Source organism: Chiloscyllium plagiosum, chromosome 45, assembly GCF_004010195.1.
Source record: "Chiloscyllium plagiosum isolate BGI_BamShark_2017 chromosome 45, ASM401019v2, whole genome shotgun sequence".
In the NCBI taxonomy this organism is placed as follows: Eukaryota; Metazoa; Chordata; class Chondrichthyes; order Orectolobiformes; family Hemiscylliidae; genus Chiloscyllium; species Chiloscyllium plagiosum.
This window is the reverse complement of record NC_057754.1, coordinates 6,993,175-6,999,884: the sequence shown is the minus strand read 5'-3', so window position 1 is coordinate 6,999,884 and position 6,710 is coordinate 6,993,175. Positions and strand designations below refer to the sequence as shown.

Below are 6,710 nucleotides of genomic sequence, written 5' to 3'. Positions count from 1 at the left end.
TGTGTGTGTCTGTCTGTCCGTGTGTATCTGTGCACATGTGTGTGTGCGTGCGTGTGTCTGTCTGTCTGTGTGTATCTGTGCACATGTGTGTGTGTGCGTGTATCTGTGCGTGTGTATCTGTCTGTCTGTATCTGTGCACGTGTGTGTCTGTCTGTGTGTATCTGTGCATGTGTGTGTGCGAGAGTGAGTAGGGGAGTTTCTCAGGCAATTAGAGCTTTAATTAACTGAGCTATTTTTTGACAGTTGATAATTATTTACCTCTAGCTAGAATAATTACGTGTAATAATTCGTAATGTTCTGTTACGTAGTCAGTGCTTTCCTGGGTCTGAAAGTCAGGTATATTGGGGAATTTTTTAAAAAATCTTTAATGTTTATGGATGAATGCAGGAATAATGGGGCTGGAACTCCAGTACATTATCCCAGTGAGGCCTAACAGGGCGTTTTCTCTTCCAATTTGATCTGATCTTTTCCCAGGTTAACCACGTATAGCGTGTCCCCTTCGGAGGCTCCTTCTTCCTCATTCGGATATATCTCTGCTGTGAGCCATGAACTCGTTTTTAAAGGTCTCCCATTGTTCCTCAACCATGTTTGCCTGACGGATTAGCTTTGTTTAAGTTTAGCACAACTGTTTCCGAACCAAGTTTCTCAATCTCAAACTGAACGCGAAATTCGTCTGCGTTATGCTCACTGCTTCCTTGGGAACCTTCTACTCTGAGATCCTTTATTAGTTACACATTACACATCACCAGACCCAAACCAGGCCTGATCTCAGGTTAGATCCACAACCTATTCTTTCGGGAAACTGTCCCGAGTGCACTCAATGAATTCTCCCTCACTGACTATCTGACTATCCCAATCTACACGAAGATTAATGTCACCCATGATTAATGTGTCTCAGTTTTCAATATGCCATCATTATCTTTTGATTTATTCAAGAGCTATCATGAGGGAGCTTCTCGACAATTCCCACCAGTGTCTTCTTGCTATTTTTCACCTCTATCCACATGGATTCTGCAAGATCTGAGACAAGATCATTTCTTGCTGTTGTATTGACTCCACCTCATACTATCAAAGCCACCCCACCACCCTTCCCTTCCCAGTTGCCTTTTTGAAAAGTCACATGACCCGGAATGTTTCGGTCCCCTTGCAATCAGGTCTCTGTCACGGCTGGAAGATCATACCCGTTCACCTTTACTTGGAATTCCTCAAAAGGCCGTGGATGTGGAACCTTTCAATGTTCCGACAGCAGAGGGAGCTAGATGATCGACTGGCAAGGGGATGAAAGGTTATCGAGGGGTATATAAGAATGTAGAGTTGAGGTTAAAGTGAGATCAGTCATGATCGTACTGAATGGGCAAGCAGCCTAGGAGGGCTGAGTGGCCTCCCGTTATGCCTCGTTTCCTCTGACCCTATTTGTTGCTCCTTTCCTATGTCTGCTCCGAGCCTGTCCCTTGATGTCCCACCCTGGGTATCATTACCACCCCCACCCCCCTCCCCCCCTCCTGCTGCTGAGGGTTTCCGCTTGGTGAAAGTGCGTCAGTGAGCCTGGCACAGAGGCTGGCAGCACTCCGGCAGGCACTCTGCCATTGCCACCCAGTAGCAGCAGTGTGTACCATCTACAAGATGCCCTGCAGAAACTCACCAAAGATCCTCAGACAGCGCCTTCCAAACCCACGGCCACTTCCATCTGGAAGCACAAGGGCAGCAGAGACATGGGAACACCACCCCCTGCACGTTCCCCTCCGAGCCCCTCACCATCCTGACTTGGAAATCTATCGCCGTTCCTTCAGTGTCACTGGGAACAGAATCCTGGAATTCCCCTCCCTCAGGGCATTGTGGGTCAACCCACAGCACATGGACTGCAGCGGTTCAAGATGGCAGCTCACCCCCCCCACCTTCTCAAGGGGGGCAACTAGGGACGGGGAAGTAAATACTGGGCCCAGCCAGTGACACCCACATTCCGTGAATGAACTTTTAAAAGATGTCCCTGGAAGCCATGCACACAGGAAATCGGAACCAAGTGACAAAACAGGAGTTATCCAGAAGAGGCTGGGAAGGAGTGGAGTGGGGGGGGAGGCCCTTGGCCAGTTGTCTCATGTCACCTGTTGCTCGTGTGTTAGTGCTGGCATCTCATCAGGAGTTTGGCCTTCCCACAGGACTTGCCGGTTCTGCTGTCAATTTGCGGCAGTCAGTATTACATATGACACGGTCAAAGCAGCGAGTGCGAGGTGACCCACCACGATAAGCAGCCTACACACGCAGTCACTACCCTCTCACCCCACTGTCTGGGCGCTGCTGAGATCACAATCAGGTCCAGGACCCCTGCAGGCATATGCCACCCTGGCATTCACTGTGGGCATGAGTCTTGGTGGTTTCGCTGTTCTCAGTCACCTCGCAAATCCAATGCAGTGGCAGTGCCCGATGGGCTTTGACATCACAGCTCACATTCAATGCCTGCCTCTCTCAACCCAGGGATCCGCCCCCCCGCTGCCAACCAGGCCTTCTCGCGTGGAGGGAACCAAACGTCACAGTGCCACACCTGCCCGTCCTCGTCAGAAACAGGCTAAACATGGCGGCCTCTGCCCAGCTCCACTGTGCCCACTTTCTGGCAGAGGGGTGGCCGGAGCTGGTCGAGATGCCTGCGTGCCAGTTGGCGCCGCCAATACCTCACAGGCAGAGGGTCACAGTAAAATGCCAGACCGTTGCTTTGAATCTTGCCCCGCCCCGCGCAGACAGGTAGCTCAACCGGGAGACAGCAATCTGCTTTGACTGGGCCCCCCCCCCGGCCTGGTCTCCGGGGAAGCCTGCGTTCGGTAACTATAGCAACAAAAGCCACAAAGGACACGGTCAAACCAGGCAAGAAACAAAGGCACTCCTCCCACTGTTTGATGGAACAGCAGGTATATTGCGTTACACTTTCTGCTGTGTGACGCGCACTGAGGGCACGGAGACCAGAAACTGCTCAGCAAATGCTTTTAAAGCATTACAGGCAATCAGAGAAATGTTTCCACTTGGTAAATGCCGTTTAATTGAAACGTGAGCGATGCTTTCAAAGCCGAGTTGGCCTTACCCTGGTTTCGGGCCATCCTTCGCCAGGTTGAATACTTGTCTTGGGTTCAGAAGGTACTGGAACTTGCGTAAGACCCTGCAAGCACACAGTGAGAGCTGGTTAGCCCTGTGCAGTCACCACCTTATCCATTGCAACAAACCTAGCAATTGCTGGAAAAGCTCAGCACCTTTGGAGAGAAATCAGAGTGAACAGCTCGGGCCCAGTGACCCTTCGGCAGGACTGATGGGAGCTCGGAAAATGGCGGCTTTTATGCAGAAGATAAGGTGGGGGAGGGGGAGGGGTGTCCTGTCCTACCTGCCTATCTTCCTTCCCACCTACCCACTCCACCCTCCCCTCTGACCTATCACCTCCATCCCCACCCCCATTCACCCATTGTACTCTTTGCTACCTTCCCCCACCCTCCCACCTCCACTCCTGATGAAGGGCTTTTGCCCGAAACGTCGATTTTCCTGCTCCTCGGATTCTGCCTGAGCTGCTGTGCTTTTCCAGCACCACTCTGACCCAGATCTCCACTGCCCTCAGGCTGAGTGAGATTCCCAGAGCCACAGAATATGGTTAAGGTGGATAACGAGGCCTTTTGGCCTGCACCAGCTCTCTTAATGAGCATCATTAGGCAGTACCTTTGCCCCATATCGCTGCACACCATTCCTATCCAAATAACCATCTGATGCCCTCCTCAACGGAACCTGCCCCCTCCATATTTCCAGCCAGGGCATTCCAGATCCAAATGGCGTGTGTGTGTACGTGCGTGCGCGAGTGGGAGTGAGTGTGTATGAGTGTGCATGCACGCATGTGCGTGAGTGTGCGTGTGTGTGTGTGTACGTGCGTGCGCGAGTGTGAGTGAGTGTGTGAGAGACCGTGTGTGTGTGCATGCACATGTGTGAGTGTGAGTGTGCGCACAAGTGTGTGTGTGTATGTCTGCACGCACGCCCGAGTGTGAATGAGGGTGCGTGCGCGCGCGCGTGAGTGTGTGAGTGTGCATGTGTGTGAGAGAGTGTGCTTGTGTGTGTGTGAGTACGCGCACGCCCGAGTGTGAATGAGGGTGTGTGTGTGTGTATGTGTGAGGGTGTGTATATATACGAGATGGTATCTGGTGCTGAGGAAGTCAGTGATCAATAGGGCATCCGTCTCCTGGATGCTGAACATTGTCAATGGCCTTACTGAAGAGTCTGGTCTGGGTGTGTTTGAAAAGCGTTGTGAAACCAGGGTGAAGGGGCTAACATCGAAACTCCTCTCCAGCTGGGCTCAGCCAGTGCGCCCTTCCTCACTGCAAGGAAGCTTGGCATCAATCCGCTGTATGCCTGGCAGCCCTGGACCAGTGAAGAACCAGTCACACTGATGACAGGCACGGAAGCCAAGTCTGTCTTAGACCAGGATACAACAAAGCTGAGGTGTCCCCATGAGGTGTCATGGTAATGTGATGGTCATCAAAGATCTCCACACGAGGATGTGGGCTCGAGTGGCAGATTGTGCTGGTTGGATTTGCAATTTAAAACCGAGCCTAATTGTGAGTGTGTAATGGTCTTAAAACCGCAGGGCCTTGAGGGAAGGAAATCTGCCATCCTTCCGCAGTCTGCTCTCCACGTGACTGCAAACCCATGTGCCTGACTTTGAACCACGTCCAAAATCCCACAGGAAAATAGCCTGGAGAGCGAGTTTTCTCCAAGGCAATGAGGGACAGCCAGCCAACCTTGCCAGCGAAGCCCACATTCCGCACAGGGGGAAAACAAACATGGTGGACAGGCAGCTTTCGGGTGGCCTGTGCTTTGCCTGCACCAAGTCAGCTCGCTTCAGCAGGCAGGCTCTGAGTGAGGCCTAGTCAGGCCTAGTGCTGTGTCAGCTCATGGCATCCGACACTCAGCTCAGGGTCTGGGAGGAATGGGACCACCCCTCCCCAAACTCTCTTACCTCTCGCCTTGCTTCCCTCCACTTTTCGGGTTGACAAAGACCAGCAGCGGGTGAGTCTGAGGCACTGGGATAATCTGGTCAAGGGGAAACAAACAGCAATCATCGTTTTCAATAGGGAAACACATGGGCGGCAAGGTTCACGTTCAGGCACGCAAAACATTGGCTTGGCCGGGGGTTGGGAAATGGAGATGCGGGGAGGGCCGGTTGGGGGAATGGGGTTGGAGAGAAATGAGGGTGGCTGGAGGGGGGTTACAGAGATAGGGAGGGAGTGTAGGGGCTGGAGGGGGGTTACAGAGATAGGGAGGGAGTGTAGGGGCTGGAGGGGGGTTACAGAGATAGGGAGGGAGTGTAGGGGCTGGAGGGGGGTTACAGAGATAGGGAGGGAGTGTAGGGGCTGGAGGGGGGTTACAGAGATAGGGAGGGAGTGTAGGGGCTGGAGGGGGGTTACAGAGATAGGGAGGGAGTGTAGGGGCTGGAGGGGGGTTACAGAGATAGGGAGGGAGTGTAGGGGCTGGAGGGGGGTTACAGAGATAGGGAGGGAGTGTAGGGGCTGGAGGGGGGTTACAGAGATAGGGAGGGAGTGTAGGGGCTGGAGGGGGGTTACAGAGATAGGGAGGGAGTGTAGGGGCTGGAGGGGGGTTACAGAGATAGGGAGGGAGTGTAGGGGCTGGAGGGGGGTTACAGAGATAGGGAGGGAGTGTAGGGGCTGGAGGGGGGTTACAGAGATAGGGAGGGAGTGTAGGGGCTGGAGGGGGGTTACAGAGATAGGGAGGGAGTGTAGGGGCTGGAGGGGGGTTACAGAGATAGGGAGGGAGTGTAGGGGCTGGAGGGGGGTTACAGAGATAGGGAGGGAGTGTAGGGGCTGGAGGGGGGTTACAGAGATAGGGAGGGAGTGTAGGGGCTGGAGGGGGGTTACAGAGATAGGGAGGGAGTGTAGGGGCTGGAGGGGGGTTACAGAGATAGGGAGGGAGTGTAGGGGCTGGAGGGGGGTTACAGAGATAGGGAGGGAGTGTAGGGGCTGGAGGGGGGTTACAGAGATAGGGAGGGAGTGTAGGGGCTGGAGGGGGGTTACAGAGATAGGGAGGGAGTGTAGGGGCTGGAGGGGGGTTACAGAGATAGGGAGGGAGTGTAGGGGCTGGAGGGGGGTTACAGAGATAGGGAGGGAGTGTAGGGGCTGGAGGGGGGTTACAGAGATAGGGAGGGAGTGTAGGGGCTGGAGGGGGGTTACAGAGATAGGGAGGGAGTGTAGGGGCTGGAGGGGGGTTACAGAGATAGGGAGGGAGTGTAGGGGCTGGAGGGGGGTTACAGAGATAGGGAGGGAGTGTAGGGGCTGGAGGGGGGTTACAGAGATAGGGAGGGAGTGTAGGGGCTGGAGGGGGGTTACAGAGATAGGGAGGGAGTGTAGGGGCTGGAGGGGGGTTACAGAGATAGGGAGGGAGTGTAGGGGCTGGAGGGGGGTTACAGAGATAGGGAGGGAGTGTAGGGGCTGGAGGGGGGTTACAGAGATAGGGAGGGAGTGTAGGGGCTGGAGGGGGGTTACAGAGATAGGGAGGGAGTGTAGGGGCTGGAGGGGGGTTACAGAGATAGGGAGGGAGTGTAGGGGCTGGAGGGGGGTTACAGAGATAGGGAGGGAGTGTAGGGGCTGGAGGGGGGTTACAGAGATAGGGAGGGAGTGTAGGGGCTGGAGGGGGGTTACAGAGATAGGGAGGGAGTGTAGGGGCTGGAGGGGGGT

At 54.4% G+C, this 6,710-nt stretch overlaps 1 long non-coding RNA gene across 1 annotated transcript in view; it reads right to left on the bottom strand.

Moving 5' to 3' along the window:
- LOC122544039 overlaps positions 1-5,061 on the bottom strand; it is a 7,029-nt gene extending 1,968 nt beyond the window's left edge. The window contains exons 1-2 of the long non-coding RNA XR_006310232.1: positions 4,979-5,061; positions 3,071-3,145 (exon numbers count right to left, since the gene is read on the bottom strand). This is a non-coding gene — a long non-coding RNA (uncharacterized LOC122544039). The remainder of the gene's footprint in view (positions 1-3,070; positions 3,146-4,978) is intronic.
- Positions 5,062-6,710: the final 1,649 nt, after the last annotated feature.